Consider the following 26,417-nt stretch of genomic DNA (forward strand, 5'->3'; position numbering starts at 1 on the left):
AAGACATACTTTATAAACAATTCTGAAGAAAATCTGAGCAGCCCTCTTATTGCAGATGTTATTTCAAGTGACGCCACAGTTGGCGACTTGCGCACTGGTGATGATAATGAGAACAACACAGCACCCATTCCAAGGGCGGAGAGAATCTCTACCCTGTCAGACATCGAACCCGGGCACGGTGCATGGTATGCAGACACGCTAGTACTCAGCTGCGTAGGCGGACTCTCCGTAAGGAATAAGCCTTCCTATGGCACTAACACACATTTCGCATGCTGGGTACCAAACTGATGAGGAATCTTTGGGGCATTTTATCCCACTACTCTCCCAGGGTGGTTTTCATTCACTTCTTCCACTGTTCGAGGAGGTGTGCTCGTTGAGAAACACGCGTACCACGAGCATCCCAGATATGTTCTGCTGTAGTGTTTAGATCTGGAAAGTAAATGAGCCATTCCATATATTGAATATTGTGACCGTACGATCCCCCGTTACTAGATGAATAGGTCCCGTATGCAAGGACTGCTTTGTGGAGAGCGAGCGCGCGACATGGTGCGCTGTTCACAGAAGCCCGTGGCGCGCCCGCACGGGATTTGCAACGGTCGGTGAGATGGTCTCCGCCACCGGGCGACCACGTGTCCCGCAGCTTGGGGCATTGTTTGGTTTTTCGCGCATTACGCGAAAACTGTATAACTTACGGTGAAGAGCGATGCGGCAGTGGATTGTGGTCAGCAATGTGCACCTTCTGAAAGATCGATCTTTATTTCAAGTCACGAGACGCAAAAGTCATAGTAAAATTCTTTAATATCACGAATACTGAAAAATTAATAAAAATAGTAAATAACAACTTACGGAGATGAGCGAGCGCTCATTAAAAACGTCTCGTCATAGCGGATATATTGCTGTAGTCATATGTTAAGATTCATAAATAATTAAGCTCGTAAAGAGCAATAAACAATTTTTGATGGGAAATTGTTTATAAAATGCGATTGAAAATTTATGACGCAAAGAACGGCACAATATAATGTTTGGGTGGCATCACACGTATTTTAAAATTGTTAAGATATACTATACACTTAACTTGCAACAGTTTTCATTGTTTGCAAACTAATATTAACATTTATAGCCCATAATTAATTAATTATTATAGATATGAAGATTTTGAGCAGTGCAATATGTAGATCGCTATAGGTTACGTCTAAAACAGTGCTATATGCAACTCTATGTTAAAACTTTGCGCCGGTCACAGTGGCCGAGCGGTTCTAGGTGCTTCAGTCTGGAACCGAGCTGCTGCTAAGGTCGCAGGTTCGAATCCTGCCTCGGGCATGGATGTGTGTGCTGTCCTTAGGTTAGGTTGAAGTAGTTCTAAGTCTAGGGGACTGATGACCTCAGATGTTAAGTCCCATAGTGCTCAGAGCCATTTTTTTTTAACTTTGCAGCGCAGATGTAAACAAACTAATTTGCACTAAGTGGCAAAATTTTGTAACAAACTAAAACTCTATTTACGGGCGATAGAATAATCCTAGAAATTAATGTAACGTAGTACATAAGATGTACTTTTTAGCGGGATTTCGATGGTATGCTTATTTCCGTTGATGGATGTATGTGTCAAAATTTGTAACCTTAACTGATGAGATTGGTACTTGCATAGTCAGGTGGAGTAGACATCCGAGCCTGTATAAGCGAGAAGCCATCTTGACTGGGGGCAGTCGGTCGGCAGTCGGTGAGCGTGTGGGTGGCGGAGTTGGCCGGTGTGTGGCGAGCGAGCCCCACTTACGGGTGTCCCATGTGGTCTTTTTAGTAAGAATTTTTCGCGCCGATTTATTTCGACAAAGAGTATTGTTTAATAGTGCAAGCTTACGAGCATATATATGGTGAACTGGAAGTGCTACGATTATTTGTGTGAGTACGAATTAAGAGGTATATATCAGCGTAAGTGGACATGTAGCGATCTGTAATTTCGCGCCAAAACTGCTAGAACAAAGAGGACAGTGGGACTTGCGGTTCTGTTCGAGTTGATTGAGTAACTTCCAATTATTGCAGCCTACATTACTGCTATTGGGGGCTCGGAGTCAAATTGTTATTAAAGAAAAACTGTAAACCGTCTCACCATTGCAAATTTCTTTGTGTGAAAGAAAAGAACGACGCTAATAAATAGTGATGGTAAAAACCTAATTGAAATGTGTCGTGAAAAATGATTTTGCTACAATAATCGCCTTATTTTTGTACCCTGGCATAAACTGTACTCACGTCGGAGTGAAAATTAATTCAGAACTATAACTAATGCGCAGATGTGGAACGGTGTACTAATACACGAAGTGTGAAAATCATCCCCTGAGACTTAAGTGACAGCCAAAATTTGCACTAACATTTTTAACGAACATTTCTATAAGCACATTCGTGTGAACTCTTCAACCGCACTTATTTTCCGGCACGCTGCAATATCTTCACATTCCAATGTATCCGACCCATCAGTCACAGTTTGTAGGAGAGAATTGTTGCTCATAAACAGACTGACGTGATTGAGAGTAACCTCCCTGCAATACCGATGTGCTGTAAAGATATTTCGTGCAAAGATATGCAGTGGTGTACGGCCATTGTGCATATCGCCTGCCCACACCATCCAGCCTAGGCGATACGTATGACCTACATGAATATTATATAGTGTGTAACGTGTTTCCCCTCCCTCTCCACAGTAGCTGGTGGACAGATTACTTGCTAAAGTGAAGTGACATTCGTGGGAATACATCACTCTGGAGTACCGTTGTTGACCCCAAATCAACGAGAACCCTTTCTCGACGATATGGTTGTTGAAGAACGACGCATTTAAAAGGCTTCCAAGCATACAAACCAGCCTGATCTAGTAGCCGCGAAATTGTTCTGACAGAGAAACGTGTATCGGCAGCGGATACAATGTCTGCAGTGACATGCCTAGGAATGAAATGTATCCATTTTCACTAGAGGGGGTGCATATAGATCCTTCTGCGGTGTGGTGGTCCGTCTACGAAGGGTTCAAATGGCTCTGAGCACTATGGGACTTAACATCTGAGGTCATCAGTCCCCTAGAACTTAGAACTACTTAAACCTAACGTAACCTAAGGACATCACACACATCCATGCCCGAGGCAGGATTCGAACCTGCGACCGTAGCGGTCGCTCGGTTCCAGACTGAAACGCCTAGAACCGCTCGGCCACTCTGGCCGGCCTTGTCTACGGCCATCGACTTGCTTTCGCATAGCATTTACACATTCAGTGGCCTTTACTAGTCACGAGATGACACTTTTGGACACAGCCACTACTATGACCACTGTAATGGCTATTTGACCGCCTTCGAGCCGTCTAGCTGCTCGTCCACGATCGCAAGTATTTATACGACCTTTTGCAGGCATGTTGAGGTGCCACACGGAATGTCGCACAGATCGGTTCCATAACAACCTTCGTCAGACACCGTACTGCATATGTGGTGTCAACATTCCATACCACACTTGTTCGCGGTTGCAGTAGTAGTATCGCTGGACTTGCGCGTCTAGACTAGCGACGTTCCGCGGCATGCAACTATATGTAGCGTGAGCTCGGCCACTCTCGCTCGGGACATCAAGTAGGAAAGAAGTATAGCCTTCAGCCGATAGGAAGCAACCTCTATCAAGGCGCTCAGTTAGCGTATGGCCTATGCTATGCCTCTATAGCTCTCTGTTTGTATATATTCCTCCTGACTACGAAGACATCTGTACCACAAGTTAAGTAATATATATTATTTTTCACCAACGACTTCTAATTATTTTAGTCGTTGTAGACCCAGACCATGCAGCCAGCTCCTTATCGACTTCACTGCCAAACCTGCTGTATATGCAAAGAAGAGATTTATATGTTTCTATTTAGCATTGGCCACCAGTCGTTCACATTGGCGACGATTCGTTCGTCGTCATCATAACAGCATGAACCGTTGAATCTACACAGAGCGTTCGTGCACAGGTTTCGCTGCAGTTAACTTCTCTTCCCCTCTACATTTCCGTTTACTACCACTGGCTGCGTGTTCCGAAGCAACTGTCGGTTGTTGTGTACCAATTGAAAGGTGTTCCCAAGAACATGTCAGTTGTTCCTAAGCAACTGTCGAACAATGTCGCATGGTTTATGAAATCTAGGGCTTCCATCGGGATGACCGCTTTGAAATTCCGTGACATTTCGATGACTGCCACTCATATCTTTTGCTAAGCGTCGAGGAGATTTCGCGGGTGTTTGAGAGTGACAGACAGACAAACCGACACACACACACACACACACACACACACACACACACACACACACACACACACATATATATATATATATATATATATATATATATATATATATATATATATGGGAAAACAGATGGTGCTATGGATGGCCTACTAGATGGCGCTGCCATAGGTAAAATTGATAGAAACTGTATTTTTTAAAAATAGGTACTCCTATTTTTATTACATATTCGCATAGTACGTAAACAAATATGAATGTTTGATTTGGAACATTTGTTTCGCATTGTGAGGGATGGGCTGCAATACTGCCACACTTATAAAATGCCTGACCCCTTTAATTGACGTTGCTAAAATGTAGTTCTTTAAATTAAAAAACAAAACATAGTTACTTTCGGACATTGTTGTTCCAATGTGATACATTTACTTTTGTGACCTTATTATAAATTATGGGAACGCATGCTGTTACTGCATGAGCAACCTTAATAACCTCATTAATGTAACAAATGTTCAAAACGATGTCCTTGAACATCTATGCATGTGGTAATACGCGTAACGGAATTCCTCCCAACAGCGAGTAGAGCGCCTTCAGTAATTGACGCACATGCATTGACAATACGCTGATGCATGTTTTCAGGCGTTGCCGGTGGATCACGATATCAAATATCTTTCAATTTTCCCTAAGATAGAAGTCCGGAGATGTAAGGTCCGGTGAACTTACAGGCCATGGTACGGTGCCTCTATCACCAATCAACTTTTCATTAAATATGCTATTTAATACCGCTTCAACTGCACGTGTGCTATCTGCCGGACATCCATCAGGTTGAAAGTACATCGCCATTCTCTCATGAAGTGAAACATCTTGTAGTAGAATCGGTAAAACATTAATTAATAAGTCGGCATACATTTCACCATTTCGAATGCCATCGATAAAATAAGGGCCAATTAGATGTCCTCCCATAATTCCACGCCATACATTAACCCGCTAGGGTCGATGATGTTGCACTTGTCGCAGAAATCGTGGAATTTCCGTTGCCCAATAGTGCATATTATGCCGGTTTACGTTCCCTCTGTTTGTGGATGACGATTCGTCACTAAACAGAACTCTTGAAACAAGTCTGTTACCGCCGCGTAATTTATTTTGTGCCTATAGGGGAAAATTTACAAGACGTTCAAAATCATCGCCAAGCAATTCCTGGTGCACAGAAATATGGTAAGGGTGAAATGTTTGATTATCTAGAATTATCAAAACCGACGTTTCTGAAATTCCCTATTCCCGCTCACTCTGTCTGCTACTGATGTGCGGATTAGCCTCAACTGCAGCTAAAGACTCATTTGGGCATCTTCATTTATTGAAGTTCATGGTTGTGTTTTCTTCTTTGGCTGAACGCTCCCGGTTTCTTTAAATACATTAACTAGCCGACGAAAGATCATGACACTTGGATGTTCTATGTCAGAATGACGATCAGCATACATAGCACAAGGTTTTGGGCATTTTGATCACAATAGCCATAAATAAACACCATATCTACCACTTCTGCGCTTGTTAAACGTTCCACTTTAACAAGATTTTGTCTTCCGCGTAATTATTATGACTGGATAGGCGTATTATCATACGTAATTTAAGTAAAGAATTGTACACAGTGCTATCGGGTGCGTTGCTACATTTGTCAGAATATTACAGCTCCATCCGTCACAAAAGGAAACAAATGTTCCAAATCAAACTTTCATATTTATTTACGTACTATACATATATGTAATAAAAATGGGGTACCCAGCCGGCCAGGGTGGCCGAGTGGTTCTAGGCGCTACAGTCTGGAACCGTGCGACCGCTACGGTCGCAGGTTCGAATCCTGCCTTGGGCATGGATGTGTTTGATGTCCTTAGGTTAGTTAGGTTTAAGTAGTTATAAGTCCTAGGGGACTGATGACCATAGAAGCTAAGTCCCATAGTGCTCAGAGCCATATTTGGGGTACCCATTTTTTAAAAAAATGCTGTTTTTATCAACTTCATCTATGGCAGAGCTATCTAGTGGGCAATCCATTGAGCCATCTGTTTTTCCCCGTCTTCCTCGAACAAATTTTTTCTTCTTATTTCTTTGTTTGATGCTAATTTCATGAGACATTTGGCCCGGCCACAATCAATGGACCACCGTATATATAATTATTTGCGATTATTCCCTTGTAAGAGAGCGATTGGACTTCAGTAGTCATGATTGCTTCTTCTTTCTTCGTTCTTCCCAAATTCTCTTCATACGTTCACTGTTATCTCTCTTGCGCTCTTCAGACCATCCTTTTCCAGTTCCGTTCTCCGTGTGTTTATGTGGTGTCACCGCCAGACACCACACTTGCTAGGTGGTAGCCTTTAAATCGGCCGCGGTCCGGTAGTATACGTCGGACCCACGTGTCGCCATTGTCAGTGATTGCAGACCGAGCGCCGCCACACGGCAGGTCTAGAGAGACGTCCTAGCACTCGCCCCAGTTGTACAGCCGACGTTCATAGGAATGGTTCACTAACAATCACGCTCTCATTTTCCGAGACGATAGTTAGCATAGCCTTCAGCTACGTCATTTGCTACGTCCTAGCAAGGCGCCGTATTCAATTGATATTTATCTTGAAGCATGTACAGTCAAGAGAGATGTACACCAATTATGGATTAAAGTTAAGTATTACATCATCTACGTACTTTATTTGTTAGTCTTCATTACTTGTCCTGTTCCAGACCTCACGCTATCCTGCGTGAGCTTAAACGCGTGCCTTTCGGTCTCCCGTCCATTGTGGATTGGCTGTCTTGCCAGTCCACAACAGTTTATATTTCAGTGTGTGTTTGTTAATTATGTTTCTAAGCCGTTCTCTATTGTTTATGTTGTCTTGTTTGATTCCCAGATCTTTAATGTCTTCTTCTGTTTCAGTGCTCCAGTTTGTCATGCTTTTGCTCTTGTTTACTATCTCAAAGATTTGCCTTGTGAGCCTGGTTTTATTCATCCTGGTGATATGTCCTTAAAATTTCATCCTTCTCTTTCTAATGGTGTCTGTTATTGATTCTATATCTTTGTAAATCTCTCAAGTTGGCATCATTATCCAAATTCCTTCCCGAAACACTGGTCCACAAATTTTCTTCAGAATCTTTCTTTCCTGCTTTTCAATCTCTCTGATCTTCGTATGACCATGAATCACTATAGTTTCTGCAGCATAAAGTGGTTTTGGTAGGACTACTGTTTTGCAATGCCTTAGTTTCGCATTTACAGAAATAGATTTATTATTATAGTGATTCCAAGTGATGCAATTTTGTCATATGATGACATGGTTGGAGACCGTGGCTGTTATTTAAAGGCAAATGTTAATGGTGCTGAGACAGCAAAAAAAAAAAAATTCTTTGACATAGAACATCTTTATAATCAGTGTAGCAGTATTCTCTCTAATATTCTAATATTCAAAAAATCAATGTCTTTCTATAGTGGTGTAAAAGGCGTTTCACTTGCATAAGTGAATATATGATCTTTTTCCAAACATGGGACATCTTGAAACGCGTACGTTTCATATGTATTCATTACCAGCGATGGCGAGGCATGACAGAATCTCTGACCAGAGAGTTATTTATCGTGGCTAGTCTGCGCTTGACCGCGCGAGACGACAGTTGCGAGTGGCAGTCTGTCTGTAGTAGAAGTCGGATACAGTTGTGTGTGGCGAGTTGGCATGCGTCTGCGGTGTCCTCTGCCCACGAGTCTGGTCAGGAATGTGGTGGACGAGGTATATTGTTATAGAAGGTAATGAAGCAGCATTGCGCTCAGCTAATATGTTAATTGTGATTAATTTGTTCAAGAAATGCCCCAATAATAATTTTTTTATAAAGTAAATCTCTTAAAGAAAGGTAATCATTTCAATTTAAAGAATTTTTCCACTCTTTTGAAGAAAAAGCATTCATTTCAATCTAAAGAATATTTCATATGCATTCCCTCCAAGAATCAAAATTAAATATGGGCCAGCATTGCACCGAGCTGTGCCGAAAAATAAGAGCAGATATAGATGCAGTTTTAGTGAGGTAAGAATTTATCAGGTTTAATTATTTCACAGGGCCGAAGGTCAGCGTGGCTGCCCTTATAAGATTTATCAGGTTCAATTATTTGTGTTAAGATGTTACATACAGTTCTTGGTTCAGTATTTAATTAACATTATTGTGGGTTTAATGATGAATCATCTTAACGTTAATTTTGTGGGGAGTTTACATTCGGGCTAACATTATTCTTTAATTTAGCAACGAGGTTACGCTTGGCTCATTTTTATTATTCAGTTTTGTGGGAAGACAACATTTCACTTAACATTGACTTTCATATTCTTGCTGGGAGGTTACAGTTTCGTAATTATTAACTTTTTAAAATTTTTGTGGGGAGGTTACACTTGGCGACATCTGGCCAGGATCGTATTTCTTTGTGAATCTTCTGAAAAGTAGTCAGATATCTGCTCTTATTTACTTAGTATAATTAGCATTTGGCGCAACGCTTTTACTAACTTTGTCACTTTCTTCCACAGATCATCGGCAATTTGTTGCTCTTTGTTGTAATAGTGTTTGTTGGATTTTGCATTGTCTTTGTTTCATTTGTGAATAATTGTGATTAGTGTTAAAATGCCGCGAAAAACTGTTAACAGTACATCGCGATGTGTAATGAATGAAATAGCCGATTCTAACAATTTGAACGATAGTACTTGTGACATGCAATGTAATGATGACAATCCTCCATTTAGTGACAATCAGTGTGTACCGACCACTAATAATGATTTTTATCGTTGTGATGAACAAACGAATTCAATTGTATCATCTGTTAATTTGACGACAATTGATGACGATGGGCGTTCTTTTGCAATGAGCGCTGCCCAGCTTAACACAACCGGTTTGCAAAATTTAAGTAATGAACAGACAAATTTGTCTAATGAAAACGAACAGTGTATTCAGAATGCGTCGGATTTATTTAATTCCGATTTAGTGACCAACAGTATACATCTGATTAGCAAAAATTTTCAAGAATCGCAGAATGACCAAATGGTTTCACAAAACGTGACAAATGCAGATAAGCCATCAAACAGCACAGAAAATAGAGTAGGTAATATTGGGTTGGATCAAATTATGGCACTATTGCTGCAACGAGTTAATGAAATTAATGAAAAACAAGACAACCTTAATGAAAATAACAAACACCTTAATGAAAAATTAGACAACACTTCCAAACAGTTGAATGAAAAAATAGACAGCAATCCAAAACGGTCGGATGAAACAAAAGACAACAATTCCAAACAACTTAAAGAAGATCTCAAACAACAGCTTAATGAAAATAACGAAAATCTCAAACAACAGCTCAATGAAAAATTAGACAACAATTCCAGGCAGCTTAGTGAACAGATTAGAGCCGTTGCCGCGCAATGTCATGATACTAAGGAACAATTACGCGAGGAATTTGAGGCTTGTGCTAGGAAAAGTAGCGAAGAAATTAGATCTGCTGCTCAAGAATTAAGGGATATGCAAACAGCTACAACAGAAACACTTAGAGACGAAATTAGTGCAGTCGGTAAACAATGCTCTGAAAAAGCAACACAGTTACGTGACGAATTTAAATTAATGACAGCAGAACTTTCGCGCACAATGGATGCAAAGATAGACGCGAAATTCGACCAACAGAACACTAAAATTCACGAACGTTTTACTCTTCACCTACATAACAGTAATACGAGTTTCCGTAAATTTATACAGGAACAGAATAAAGTAAAACGACAAGTCATGGAAACAATTACAGCACAGAGACAAGACGACAAACGTAAATAGTTTGCGAAAGCAAAAACATACGTAGACAACTATATTGCTATAGTATCAGACGAAATTAATACCATCAAGCAGTTGAACACAGAATTACGTGATGAAATTTCCGATCTTAAATCGAAAACAGACACACACACAACAAACTTTCAGACAGTGACAAACTGACTCGAACAATTAGAACTAACACAAGATTCCGATGTCATTAAAGCAGACGTTAAAAAATTGAGCGAAACCACACGTAAAATACAAAAACAAATTAATGCTTCTGACACTAAAAACGATGATCAGGTAAAAATACTGACTGAAAAATATGATGAATAGGCCAGTCGTATTGACGTTATTGAAAGTAATAATGACAGCAAATCAGACGATAATGCACCGATTTTGTTTAACCAAACACCTGAATTCCAAAATTTACAGCAGACAATCAATGAGATCGATTCGTGTAATAACACATTGCGTAGAAACTTGTCAAGTTTACAGCAAGAAGTAACGGAGATGAAAAATGTGTCAGCGTATAACACGTCACAGCATACGGCGAATTCCGAACATTTCTCACACTCACACAGCCAGTATAATATAGGTAATCTACAAAGAGTACGTGAGTTAGATTCCGAACAGTCCCAGTCATATAGATTTTCATTCAATCCTGAACCAGTTCAGTCATACAGAGACGATAATTTTGATTACAAACATTTTCTACCAGTGAGAAAATTTAAAGTATTTAAAAATGACAGAGCACAGGTACACGCTTTGAACTGGATACGACAATTTGCATATGTATTTTCAACAGCATTGCCTGTAATGCAGAAACTAGAATTAGCAAGGATACAGCAATTTATTTTTGAATTATCACCGGCATTGCCTGTAACACAAAAGCTAAAATTTATTTCTAGCGCATAAATGACCTCAGGGGATTCATTATGCTTTAATGAGTATGTGCCGTAGCGTGCACAGGGCCCCGAGCTGTAGTAGTGCTGTTTCATCTTTAGTTTTCTGCACTGCTACCTTCTCTTCTACTATCCTTTATATCTATCAAAACAGCTCTTTAACTATTGCTCTACCTAGTATTAAGAAAAGTGAGTAAAGAAAACCCGATAAGATAAGTTATACCGAAAGTGACACTTTTTCATTAGACGCTCCAGAAATGACAACCACGAGAACTTTAACATCAGAGAAAAATTTAATTATCAGTATGTGCAAAATTTTCAGCAGTCGCAAACACATTTTGGTAACAATAGACGTTTTTCTCCGCAATAGCAACAAAACCAGCCGGTTAGCATACCTAACCAACAATGCAGTCTACAAGGTCAACCAAATTTTAATGTTTCGCCACGTGCACGTATAGTCTCAGCTCCAACAAATAGTAATGCACAACAACAAGGAAATCAGTACGTACAGAAAACCCAATATTTCAATTCCTATCGGAATGCACCGTATATAAATGACTATCACGACAGACGTAAAATTAATGAGCACAATTTTCAGCGTACGTATAATAACAGTCGGTGTTATCAGCAGCAAGAACATCAGCAACAACATATTATCATGAATGAACCAGACAGTAGGTATCATCCAGAACGTAAGACGTCAGGAAGAATTAACAGAACAGTACAAATAGTGGAACTGCCACAGCCTCCTCCCGAGAATAATAACACGTCAGATAGAATTTGATTAAATACAGTACAGGTTGTATATTCCAGTAACGCAAGTAATACTTTTGACACGCAGAATCTTGTTCACGAGAATGTTATTTGAAACATGCTTTGTTGAATGCACCACTTTTATCACACCCAGATCTTACCAGAAATTTTTCCATTGCCACCGACAGTTCTAACACCGCTTTAGCCGTACATATTTTTTGAGGAAATTGAAGAAGATGGTTCTACAATAATTAAAAACATCGCATTTGCAAGTCACATTGTGTCACCTGCTGAACGAAATTATTCTGTTACAGAACTTGAAACATGTGTTGTTTGGGCTTTTACGAGATTTCGGCATTTTCTTTATGGAAGACATACTACCCGTTTACACAGACCACAGAGCAATACAATTTTATACTTTCGGCTAAATTCACACACGACAGATTAAGCAGATGGAAACTTTACTTGCAGCAATTTAATTTTACAATTGTTCACAGTCCCGGCACACAAAATATTGTAGCAGACGCGCTGTCTCGTTCTCTCGGCAACAATCAGCAAGACATCGCAACCAACTTCTGAAAAGCAAATTTCAGCGTCATGTACATTCAGCTAGTTGCATTTGAAAATTTTATTTCGTCGTCATTACAAGACATAGCACAGGAGCAGAATAAAGACAACGTATGGAAAGAGATTAAACACCTTTGGCAAGATAGGAATAATGTTACAATTAGAAACCATTACACTGTACGCAATAATATTCTGTTTCGCCACTCTCATCCCGACAGCAACAATTGGTTATTATGCATTCCTGACGAGCTTGTTGACAAATTAATCTGGTATATTCATTTAAGTTACGCACATTACGGAGCTAGAAAATGCTTTCTTATCCTGAGACAGAACTGTTATTTTACGAACATGGAGAAACGAATACGACGAGTTTTAGCGTCATGTAAAATCTGCCACAAAGCTAAATCAGACACAACTTCACATATTCCTCCATTATATCCTATTGTTCCTGTTAAATTAAGACACAAGGCCGCTGTAGACATTTTTGGTCCGATTCCCAGAACTAATAGAGGTTTTTGCTACATCTTTGTCGCTGTTCAACTCACTTCAAAATTTGTTACCTTCACTCCGTTACGCAAAGCTACTGCTAAAACTGTTTCGAAAGCATTTGTAAAACATTTTCTATTTCATGTAGGGCATGTGTTGAAAGTTATTTCCGACAATGGATCACAGTTTCGATCTGCTATATGGACACGTATGTTACGAGCTAGAAACATTTCTCCGATATATATATCCAGGTACCATGCTTCTTCGAACCCTTGTGAACGAATAATGAAAGAAATTGGTAAACTGTGTAGAATATACTGCCATAAAAAACATATTGATTGGGACACACACGTACACTCATTCCAGGATGTAATTAATTCCATACCGAATGAATCTACTATGCTATCTCCGTCTGTTATAGTGAAAAATGTTGAACAACCTAACAGAATTAAAGAATTAGTAAACTTTCCTACATCTCGTCGACTATGACACCATAAAATTAGTGACATTGCGCTGAACAACATCAAACGTGCCGCAGAGCGCCGAAGAAGACAACAAAAACAGGTTTGTATACGCCGTGACTTTCACGTTGGACAGAAGATATTAGTACGTACACACTACTTATCCAACAAAATAAAACGTAGGTGCAGTAAATTTGAACTTCTATACGCAGGTCCATATCGAATTCGCAGCATTCCTCACGTCGAAACTTTGAGAACCAGAAAATCTAAAGGAAACCACCACGTGTCGAACGTTAAACCTTTTATTGAATGAAGATACTTTATGATTTAACATGCTATAATGCCATTTGCTAATTTTTATGACAACTTATGCAATTATATTTATGTGACTACTTACTGATGATTATCGTAATTTTTTCTTGGCAAGTGCCCGGAAAGGAAAAGTTAGCAGGTCGCTCTTCTTGTCGTTACACATCAGACCGTGCACATTTTTCCAGATGAACTTACACATTTTATGTCCATTTATGCAATTATATTTATGTGACTACTTACTGATGACGGTCGTATTTTTCTTGGCAAGTGCTCGGCAAGGTAAGGTTAGCAGGTCGCTTTTCTTGTCGTTATACACCCTAGACCGTGCTTATTTCCCATTTTTTATGTATGTATGATTGTTTTCCTGTTTTGTTTGTATGCACTATGGAACAGTTAAGATATAGCAAACACCAGTGACTTTGACATTTTTGCCCCATGATATCTCAACATCGTGACTATTTTACGTTTTTTGCTGCTGCATTATGATATTCTGCGTACATTTTTGCATCTGAACACTGTCTATATTTTTTGATATATTACGTTTTCTGTCATGCTATGCTGTATGCTTAATTATATCACTATAAACCAGTTTTATCTAATGAGTATATGAATTAAATGCAAGACATTAATCTTTGTTCATCATTTTCAGAAAGAAATAACGTGTAAAGGAAATAAATTAAACAGAAATGGGAATTTCACCTACAGAATAAACGAAAGAAGATGCAAAAACCTTATGAGGAAGAGTAAATGGATGAGAATTAACAAGCATTAACAAGAATATACTATACACATCGTAGAATAGCAGTCTTAACTAATTATTTCTTTCAGAATACGAAGCGATTGAGGCAGGCTGTCAGACAGAACTTCACATCTTAGTTTTAGTGAGGAAATATGATAGAAATAAGGAATAGTTGTGTAATGAATAATGAAGTGATTTTTTTTGCAGATGTTAATGAATGGTGATGTATAATGATGAAGAATATGCAGCTATGAATAATGAAGTTTTCTATACAGGTGATGATAATAATGGAGTTATGATAATGAAGTGATGGATAATGAAGTTTTTTCTTTACAGATGAGGATGATGTTGAAGTTTATGTATTTATGCTCTGTAGTTATTTACGTATTTGTTGCAGTTCGTTTTGACAGTATGTGTTGTTTTGGAAAGGACAGCTAGGGAACACATTTTATACACCTTTCACTACCTCTTAATTCGAAGTTCACTACTTTTCAGCATAGTATGCGTTTCTTCTTTCAGCTCAATAATCCATTTTGTATTTTTTTCCAGGAGCAGCCTTTTATGATACTTACTAAACGTGTTACTTACTAAACCTGTTCTAGTACTTGCATTTTTTTTACCCTGTTGTGTCTATCATTTATAAATGTGATCACATATACTGCCTTGTTTCATAACCTTTCTACAGCTGACTCATGACGAATGACGTTACACATCTTCATTTGCAGCAATAACTAAAAAGCAAAAAAAAAAAAAAAATAATAATAATTACCAGTCCCAAATAATGCTACTAGTTTAAGAGAGTTCTGAATAATACTGATCAGCTCTGAATAGTATGTCACTTTAATAATGACTTCTGCAAAATACAAAAAAAATGCTTTGTAACCAATGAATGCCACTCTTTATTGTAATAAGATTACTTATGATATCCATGATTATTAATTATGTATAAATGCTATGCCAGTAATTAACTCATTTTCAATAATTACTCCTTAATAATAAAAAAATGATGCTTTGTAACTGGCCAATGAATGCCACTGTTTATAGTAATAAGATTACCCATGATGCTAATAATTACTATATTAAGTTAATTTTATGAACATTATTCTGTAATACTACATACATGATAAAGAAATGTTCAGTAACTGGGCGATGAGTGCCAACCATTACTAGTGTAATTCTCAATCAACACTACTATGTGACTTAATGTCCTTCATCTTCTGAATGTCACTGTTTATTGTAATAAGATTACCTATGATGCCCATGATTACTATAATTAGACTAATTATGTATAAATGCTATGCCAATAATTAACTCATTTTCAATAATGACTTCATTATAATACAAAAAAAATGATGCTTTGTAACTGGCCAATTAATGCCACTGTTTATTGTAGTAAGATTACCCATGATGCCAATAATCACTATAATTAAGTGAATTATGTTAATACTATGTCATTCATTAGGTTATGTTTTGAATGATGACTTCTGATGTTTTGTAACTGGCTAATGAATGCCACTGTTTATTGTAATAAGATTACTTATGATGCCCATGATTATTAATTATGTATAAATGCTATGCCAGTAATTAATTCATTTTCAATAATGACTCCTTAATAATAAAAAAATGATGCTTGGTAACTGGCCAATGAATGCCACTGTTTATAGTAATAAGATTACCCATAATGCTAATAATTACTATATTAAGTTAATTTTATGAACATTATTCTGTAATACTACATACATGATACAGAAATGTTCAGTAACTAGGCGATGAGTGCCAACCATTACAAGTGTAGTTCTCAATCAAGACTACTATGTGACTTAATGTCCTTCATCTTCTGACCTAATTACCAGAAATTACTGCAATATCCATTTGTCCTGTCTATCCTCATGATCATGGAGCACTATATTTGGTTTTGGCACTAATTCAACGTTGGTCTACTTTACAAGAACGTGGTGTTGACACGACATGCTGTCCACCACCATGAGCGATGAAGATGTTATTATGGTTCCACTGTTTGGTGTACCTAATGTACTACCAAAATGATATCATGATATATTACTACGACATTTCAGTGTCCTGGGTACGCTGATTAATACTTCTGGGAAAAGAAATTCAGATTGTCTCACTTGGTGTTGTGCTTCTGTAGAAAGATATGGACTTTCAGTGCAGCTGCATGCAACCTAAAGTGCTACAACCATGATGCAATCCTTCCCTTTCCTATCCTAATTCTTGTGACATAGTAAAAACAAAATCATTTTTGTTATCATGATTTGTATTTATGGCCTATGCAATATTGTGATTTGCAAATATGTTCTGAACTACAGTGCATGTGCACTTTTGTCATTTGTAAACATGATTTCTACTCATTGCATATGTATTTTTGTGATTTGGTCTCAACTACAGTGCATGTGCACTTTTGCCATTTGTGAATATGTTCTGTACTCATTGTATATACATTTGGTCTTTACTTAATATGTTCTGAACTACAGTGCGTGTGCACTTCTGCCATTTTGTTAATATGTTTTGTACTGAACTCCAGTGCCTGTGCACCTTTGTCATTTCTCAATATGATTTGTACTCGTTGCCTATACATTTGTGATTTCCTGATATGTTCACTACTTCAGTGAGTGTGCACTTTTGTCATTTATCAATATGATTTGTATATACATTTTTTGCGATTTGCTGATATGTTCTGTACTCATTGTATATATATTTATTGTCATTGTCTGATATGTTGTGTTCTCGGTGCATGTGCACTATATTTACTTCATGTTCTAAACCTATATAGTTATAATCTGTAATTGTAAAGTTAATTAGTTAAAAAATATTTGTTGCTCATGGCAAGTCCAAATGACTCACCATCGCTGCCAAATTTTTGCCCCCCCCAGTGGAGGGTTATGAAACGCGTACGTTTCATATGTATTCATTACCAGCAATGGCGAGGCATGACAGAATCTCTGACCAGAGAGTTATTTATCGTGGGTAGTCTGCGCTTGACCGCGCGAGACGACAGTTGCGGGTGGCAGTCTGTCTGTAGTAGAAGTCGGATATAGTTGTGTGTGGCGAGTCGGCATGCGTCCGCGGTGTCCTCTGCCCACGAGTCTGGTCAGGAATGTGATGGACGAGGTATATTGTTATAGAAGGTAATGAAGCAGCATTGTGCTCAGCTAATAACATATGTTAATTGTAATTAATTTGTTCAAGAAATGCCCCAATAATAATTTTTATAAAGTAAATCTTTTAAAGAAAAGTAATCATTTCAATTTAAAGAATTTTTCCACTCTTTTGAAGAAAAAGCATTCATTTCAATTTAAAGAGTATTTCATATGCATTCCCTCCAAGAATCAAAATTAAATATGGGCCAGCATTGCACCGAGCTGTGCCGAAAAATAAGAGCAGATATAGATGCGGTTTTAGTGAGGTAAGAATTTATCAGGTTTAATTATTTCACAGGGCCGAAGGTCAGCGTGGCTGCCCTCATAAGATTTATCAGGTTTAATTATTTGTGTTAAGATGTTACATACATTTCTTGGTTCAGTATTTAATTAACATTATTGTGGGTTTAATGATCAATCATCTTAACGTTAATTTTGTGGGGAGTTTACATTCAGGCCAATATTATTCTTTAATTTAGCAAGGAGGTTATGCTTGGCTAATTTTTTATATTCAGTTTTGTGGGAAGACAACATTTCACGTAACATTGACTTTCATATTCTTGCTGGGAGGTTACAATTTCGTAATTATTGACTTTTTAAAATTTTTTTTGGGGAGGTTACAATCTTTATAATCCTACGATGTATTATAACGTGTTTGACAGTTTGAAACGTCCCCTTTCAAACAATTTTAGGGGACTGTGCTTAAACTGACACACAGTATTTTTAGCGCAACGCAATCTGACTTTCAAAATTCCCTACAAAAGAATGGCCCTGACTAACATTAAACTATACCTTTCACAAATCACTTACCTCACAAAAATCTTCGCTGCTCAAGCTACTGCAATACAGCGAGCGCCACTACTGCCAGCTAAATAAAAGATTCAAACTACGGGAGGCACTAACTACTGATAGGGATAGTTAGCAAATGAAAGATATTAATAGAGAACAAACAATGTATTTACCTTGATATCATCATATATAAAGCAGTTCATGACAAATTTCAAAACTCCACCATCTCTCTCCCCACATCCACCACTGCTGGCGGCTCACCTCCAACTGCCCAACGCTACGCACTGTTCACAGCCAGCTGCCTAACACTACAATGGCGAGTATTACAACAATGCAAAGCAGCCACAGACTGCACACAGCACAGCCAGTGATTTTCATACAGAGGTGGCGTTACTAATAAAAAACCTAAACAGCCTACTTACATAGCCCCCATGCTCCCCACAAAAAATTTTACAAATTTTGTTGGGCACTGGCCAATACATATTTGTTAAAAATTTTTTTTCACAATTACAATAGCAAAGAAATCAAATGCACACACTTATTGATACACTGTTGGTCAAAAGCTAAAATTTTCTCACCGTCCATAAAGACAGTCCTGATCGTTGATCACACTAAAATTGCCGTGTTTTTCTCAAAGTCTGAGCAGTAAAAGACAATGCACACAGACGTAGTGGATTTCCATGCAGTCTTGAAGAAGTAGGGTTGTCCTTCCAACGGAAAGACAGTGCTGACTCGACATGCAGACAGGTAATGGGCCACAACAGAGCAAACCCACAGCAGAGTCAGTCGAAGTTTTGAAGAGTGTTGGTGGGTAGGTCATCACAGAGCAGACCCACTGTAGTCCTTGTAGAGACAGCCAGCAGCCATCTGTTGTGACTGTGCAGGTCCACAATCACCATTGAAGAGTCTTGTGGATAATTTAGCAAGTCCATAACCACCACTTGTGCACTCACAAAGTTTTTTTTTTTTTATTGTCCTTAGAACCAGCAATGCTGTTATCCAGTCCCTTGCTGAATCATTAACACACGTGCAAACACTAACAGTCCTTACTTCTCACATATTGTCCATATACTATGCCCAACAGAAACGTGTGCAGTGAAATGTAACTTACAAGTTCTTAATTTGATGACCTGGTGTCAATTACAATTTTATAACAGAAGAATACAATTACAAAGGTACAAAATACATCATTAAAGAACATAACAATACAGATAACATTTGTAGTACAGTTTTACAATAGAATAGAAATAAACATATACATCAGTGTTACAAAAGTTATGACATAAGTACACACATAAAAGATCAGAATAACTTTTGAAACATCCACTTCACACATGAGCATTAAAACAAAATAGAATAAATAAAGTCTAAGCATATTTACAAGTTAAATAACATATTATCAATGCAAATTATATTTGAGGATAACAGTATTCCTAATCATAGTGAATGTAACTTAGTATTAGAAGAGAAAAAAGTTCTATGAAACAGTACACAGAGACAGGAAGAAAACAAATACACAAGGGTGCACAAACACATAGTGGGATAACACAAAAGGAAAGGACAGGGTTTGTTTTACTGCAGTATTTCCAAACAAAACTTTCTTTACTTTTCGGAGATCTCCCTTCGTTCCTCACTATTTCCAGAAAGTCCTATCTATACCTCCTTCCTGTATTCTATTCATATTTCTTTCAAAATAATTATTTCTCAGTGCAAAATACTCATTTTTGCCATATCTGTTTCTTGTGGCTTCTCAATGCATTTCTTCCAATTCATTATAGTTAGTTTCTTATATAGTCTACCCCCTCTTAAGCTAACTTAAATCTACTGAGCTCAGATGCTAAACTAAGGGACGAGGCAATGCAGCAGCACATAAAACAATTAATATAAACAGCAATGAAAAAAAAACGCAGATTTGCGAAGCAAGCAGCATTAAGAAATTAGCAAAGCAATTGCAATATTAAAACTAATATAAGGCAATGTGCAGCAAACAATAAAAATATAAAAATAAATCATTAGTAAAACTGGCTTAACAGAATAATACAAAGTCAAATTCAATAACACTATGCCTGGCAAACAGCAGCAACTTATACCTAAACATGACATAGCTCAAGCAGAAAAAATAGTACACTAAAGATAACAATGCAGATAAGGGAAATGTATAATCACATCTTAATGTCTAAGTAATTAAAGTGGTGCACCACAAGAAGTTATTCTACCAAAAAAAATTACCCAGTAGTTGAAAAGAAAATTCCGTATGCAATTCCTGTGAAGGGAAATATCTTTTTATGCTCCTTCGTTTTTTTGAATAGATCATAAAATTATTTACTGGATCTGGAGACAGAAAATATTTATATTAGTACATCTATAAAATTTTATTTTAACCAGTGCTGCAGTGCAGCTAGAAACTAGATATTAAACAAAATGAGTAAATAAATACATAAAGCAAGCCATATGGCATTTCTCTCAATTCTCGTAGATAGACACTTGTCCTAATCAGGTGTGCAGATGTAAGAATGTTTCCAAGTTATTATTAGCGTCTCGTATTTACGATGCTTTCTACAAAGGAACGTCAATAGCGAGGATAATGGCCTCCCCTTTTTCTTTTCTACCTGTGCCGCTGGAAGGCTAATGGCTTTTTTTTTTTTTCGGGCCGCTGTCGCCCAGGTGGGTGCCCGCGACGCATTACGTGCAGGTGGTCACTTAACTTTCGTACGGAAATATTTACGACAGCAGTTTCCGCTACAGTGGCAGTCTTATATAAAAAAAATTCACAGGTTGAGAATTTGCGTTACCAATCTGTAGAAACAAAATCCTATAAATATAAGTGTCCAAAAAAAAATATTCGTCAGCATTGTGATACATTCACGCATTTACACACATTTCATAATTCTAAAAGTACAATTCTTGGTTTCCAACATACGTCTTCACAAGGTAGAGTTCCTAACCGCTACTCATTACTCCTTACCTTATTACACATATACATATTCATCGACACTTCTTCAACATTTCATCTTAACAAATGCCTAGCATAATCAAATTCTTTATATAACATCAGCTTATTAATCATAAACATACCTCAACAGCATAATACACATCGTCGTCGTAAAAATAACATCGAAACACCTCAGTCAAATCTGAAAATCGTCGTAGCTTCCTGAATATTTTAAAACCTAAAAGTAATTCTCTGCTCATTTCAAAAGTGTTATCTACCTCAAACGTACTTTAAAAATCATGATCCCATACCAAATACATCATTCAAAGCTCTCTTAGTATCACAATGGTTCCAAAAAAATATGAACAGTTCACAAAGTACTGACAAAATGCAATTTCATACGTATGAAGTTATTCAACTGTGTAATTACGTAAACATCTGTCACTGATGTAGTAAAATAAATGTTTGTCTCTCTCAGGTAAATAATCAGATAGCTGTGTAATTCTGTGTTAGAGAAATATGGTACCGATGTGTAAAGTTGTATAAGCAAATACCATATTAGCTAGGGCTCCTTGTGCATGCCAAACACATGGTACACAAAGTAAGCGTATACCCCCCTGAGGATTAATGTAATTATACCCTTAGGTGTTACAGATTATTGCAATGGAATGAAATGTATCACGGAATACCTTTGTATCATTGTACTTCAAATATCTTAAAAAAAATATTTTAAGTACAAAATTAATCACTCAAATGCGTATCCTGTAGCGCTAAATGCGCGTGTTGCTGTAACATAATTCTGTGGAACTGTCGTAGTTATCGTCCTCTGTAAGCAAAGTTCTGCTAAAGTCAATGTACTTACCTCATGATACACAAAAGTGAAATGCTTTGCGTATAGATATCTTAGTTATTACGCTTATTGTTGTGATGAAGGAAGTACTGTACTGTAACGTATTGTTGTGCTACGGAAAAGGCTGTCTCATTGTAGCTATACCACAAAAGTTAAATACTAAAACATGTTTTACTTTCCAGAAGAATTCAGAAAAATTGTGCAGATATAAAACAGATACACTGCAAAAGCAACATTGTAAATTGTCACTCATTAGTAGCGTCGTGATACAATTGTGTAGCTGTCACATAAACTAACCACTGTGTCGTCTGGTATCTCACAGAAAGTACTTTAAATCCAGAATGTATTTTCAAGTAAACCAAAATGTTGCATTAAAATCTCAAGTTAAAAAAGCACATTATCTCTCAATAAACGGTTTTATGTGTGAAATGTGGTGTAAACCTTTGCTCTTCCTAGTACGCAGAGTTTCAACTGTAACGCAATTATCAAGTGGTATACGTCGGTAAAGAATACTGGAATTTTTCTCAAGGTTAGCGTCTACGTTATTTTTCCCTGAGCCAGCGGCTGCACGCAGCTGCCTGCTGTGCGAGTCATTGTCTGTCTCTTTGTTGGCGCGCGCCGTTATTGGGATTAGGAGACCTAACTTCTACAAATTCACCGTGACGAGAGGGCCCTGCCCTGTTTAAATCCCGCCAGTTCTGATGCAATTCAGGTCTGTCGTTACGATCACATCGTCTGTCGTCATGTCAGTAGTTTACATAGTTTCTTTCTTGTCGGTCATGTGGTGGAGAATTTCTTCCTGAATCGTACCTGCGCTCTGAACTGTTGCGTCTGAAGTTATCCTGTCTCCCTTGATAATAATAATTGTTTTGGTTCCCATATTGTCTGTTTCTCTGATTGTCTCTGTGATAGTCATTACCGCGGAGAGGTGATCTTTCCCTGTAATTATTACTACTCTGCCAACGGTTGTTATACGGGTGGTGTCTGTTTCGGTCACGATTTGTGTTGTGAGAATAGCCTTGTCGCGTCCAGTTATTATTTCTTTCATCGCGGAATTGCGACGGATGTGATCTGTAATTGTTGTGCTCCTGCGTTCCGCGATTGTCAGTGTCAATTTCCAGTTCTTTTAACAGTCCCTGAAAACCTTCAATGTCGTCTTTGCAACGTCCTGCTAAAATAATATGCCGTAAATGTTCAGGTAATTTGATGAAGCAAATTCGGATGAGTTCTGAGGGGCTGTATGGGTCTGAAAGATACTGATTCTTACGCAACATGTCTTCAAAATATTTCATAATACTGGAAAATTCAGATTGTTCGAAACGTTTCATCATTATGATGCTATGTTTTACTCGGTCTTGTGTGGCTTGAGACCAATATGCTGAGAGGAAGGCATGATAAAAATCTCCTTCACTGTGACAATCATGAATGACCGAACGCATTCTTACAGCTGGTTCATTCTCTAAGTAGCCACACATAAATTCTAATCTGTGCTCTAACGACCAGTTGGGAGGAAAACAATGAGAGAATTGATGGAGCCATGCTTGTGGATGAATGTCATTGCCAGAATTCTTAAATGTTTTGAATTTACGTGTAGTAATGAACAGCTTATAGTCCAAATCATCGTGTCGGCGAGTCGCATATCGGTCATTGTTACGTTGTTTCTGTGATTCCATCTCAAAATTCGGTGTGCCTTGCCAATTTCTTTCATAATTTCCGAAATGCGCTGTGTTATTATTTTGTGGTTGTTCCATATTTCTAAGTCCCTCTTCCTGTGTTGGAGCGCGAGTGTCCTCTGAAATACGTAATTCTTGTATTACCTGTGTCAGCTGATCTTGTACTTCCCGGATTTCTACTTGGTGTTGCGTATTAATTTGATTCAGATTTTGTTTCAGATTCCTAATTTGTTCGCTCTCTTCTGTGTCACTAAAGACTACCGGTTTTGTGTCATTCAGGTTATCATTTACCTTCGTAGATTAATTATTTAGCTGATCCGAAACTTCAACTACTTTCTCCGATAATGTACTAATTTCCTCCATGTGTCTTTCTACTGTGTCCTTTAAGTTTTCCTGGGTTTTTGCAAGTTGCATAACCGAATTGGTAGATGCAACTGAGTCAATTTTTGCTTGCAAGGTCTCATGATTTTCATGAACAATAATTTGCAGTTCTTTTATGGCTGCTTCGTGATTCTGTAATGCATTTTCATGCCGCGAAAAAATAGGTTGAAAATGCTCACAAATTTGTGTTTTTACATCATTACAGACTTTTTGACATTTCGATTCAATGTTATGTAACTCGGTAGTTAAATCTTCACGTGTTTGTTCAAGCTTATTTTCCGCTGAGTCTAACTTTTGAAGCTTTTGTTCCATTGCGTCTAACTGTTGCTGTGTTTGTCTCTGATTTTGTTCCATCTTGTCTAATTTTTCAAGCTTTTGCTGTGTTTGTCTCTGATTTTGTTCCACTGTGTCTAACTTTCGAAGATTTTGTCCCATTGCGTCTAACTGTTGCTGTGTTTGACTCTGATTTTGTTTCATTTGCTGCATTAATTGCAATAATAATGTGTTAGTGTCTGGAATCTTTTCCTCTACACTTTTCGGCAGTGCATTTGCACCGGCAACATTCACATTTTGACAAGCAGAAAATGTGTCTTGACTCATTTGAGAAAACGGTGAGGACCCAAAACCTGAATCTACAGTATTTGCAAAATTGTGTCCTGTCATTCCCGATTCCTGAGGCGAGCTGTTGCCGACCGATCGATCGATAATGCTTCCCTCTACACTAATTGTTTCACTGTCCACGCCATTGTTTGCCACCCGCTCCATTTCCCTATGCACAGTTACCAAATTACTACTTTGAATATTAGTTAATTCATTACACGGTGGCGCTAACACACTGCTTTCGTCTTCGCTGTCATTTCTCAATTTACTTTGGAGCCTAGTGTTACGTATTTCACACGCCATTATTGTCACAATATTTCACACGACAACACAGAAAAACACAATTTGAAGAGCAAAAATAGGGGAACACATTAACATAGCACTGAAAATAATATCTAGTTAATTGCAGCTGCGAAATACTTGGTGCAAATCTACATGCGTGACACACCTGTTTTACTGTACAACAATGAAAGACTGCAACTACAAAGGAAATTCTCTACAATTACGCGCTAGCAATAAACAAAAGCTACACTAATTACACAAACTACAAGAAAAAATCAGAAGATTCCAGTGAGGTATCCTCGGCTAAGGGTCGACATATGAAACGTCCCCTTTCAAACAATTTTACGGGACTGTGCTTAAACTGACACACAGTATTTTTAGCGCAACGCAATCTGACTTTCAAAATTCCCTACAAAAGAATGGCCCTGACTAACATTAAACTATACCTTTCACAAATCACTTACCTCACAAAAATCTTTGCTGCTCAAGCTACTGCAATACAGCGAGCGCCATTACTGCCAGCTAAATAAAAGATTCAAACTACGGAAGGCACTGACTACTGATAGGGATAGTTAGCAAATGAAAGATATTAATAGAGAACAAACAATGTATTTACCTTGATATCATCATATATAAAGCAGTTCATGACAAATTTCAAAACTCCGCCATCTCTCTCCCCACATCCACCACTGCTGGCGGCTCACCTCCAACTGCCCAACGCTATGCGCTGTTCACAGCCAGCTGCCTAACACTACAATGGCGAGTATTACAACAATGCAAAGCAGACACAGACTGCACACAGCACAGCCAGTGATTTTCATACAGAGGTGGCGTTACTAATAAAAAAACCTAAACAGCCTACTTACAACTTATATGTTTGTAAACACTTTGCATCCATCAAAACATGCGTTGCATGTTAGAAGTCTGTTCAGCGACAAATCTGAAATGCCCAGTGATACATATTTACGTGTGCAATGGTAGGAATGTGGTGGGAATGTACTCAGTGACAAATCTGAAGCGCTCAATTATAGAAGTTCATGTGTACAATGATGGAAATGTGGTGAAAACTACGAACGTCGCCTGCTGGATGAAACCTTTGAAGACAGGTACTCCAAACCGACATTTCATGTGAGTCACATGTGAAGCAACCATGCGTCTGACGTGCTTATGATTATGTATTATTTATATTTTAGGAAGGCTAACCACTAAAAAACAAACCACATGTTCTAAAGAAAGCATGATAACCGTCTGACGATGAATTGTAATAATCCGAAACCGGTAACGGTACCTTTTGAATAAAGGATCTTAAAATAAATTTGTGGCTGGTTGCTGTCTCAACACTTGATTCCTTGAGAGCTTATATGCTTTGTAATCTGGAGATTCCATCTTTATTGACTGTTGAGTTCAGTTCTTATGGCTGGATTATCTCTCCCAGGTATCTGAAGTGGGCAACTTGTGCCACTTTCCCGTATTGAGTAGTAATGGGGATATTATCTACAGCTTTGT

This window comes from Schistocerca nitens, chromosome 7 (genome assembly GCF_023898315.1).
Source record: "Schistocerca nitens isolate TAMUIC-IGC-003100 chromosome 7, iqSchNite1.1, whole genome shotgun sequence".
Lineage (NCBI taxonomy): Eukaryota > Metazoa > Arthropoda > Insecta > Orthoptera > Acrididae > Schistocerca > Schistocerca nitens.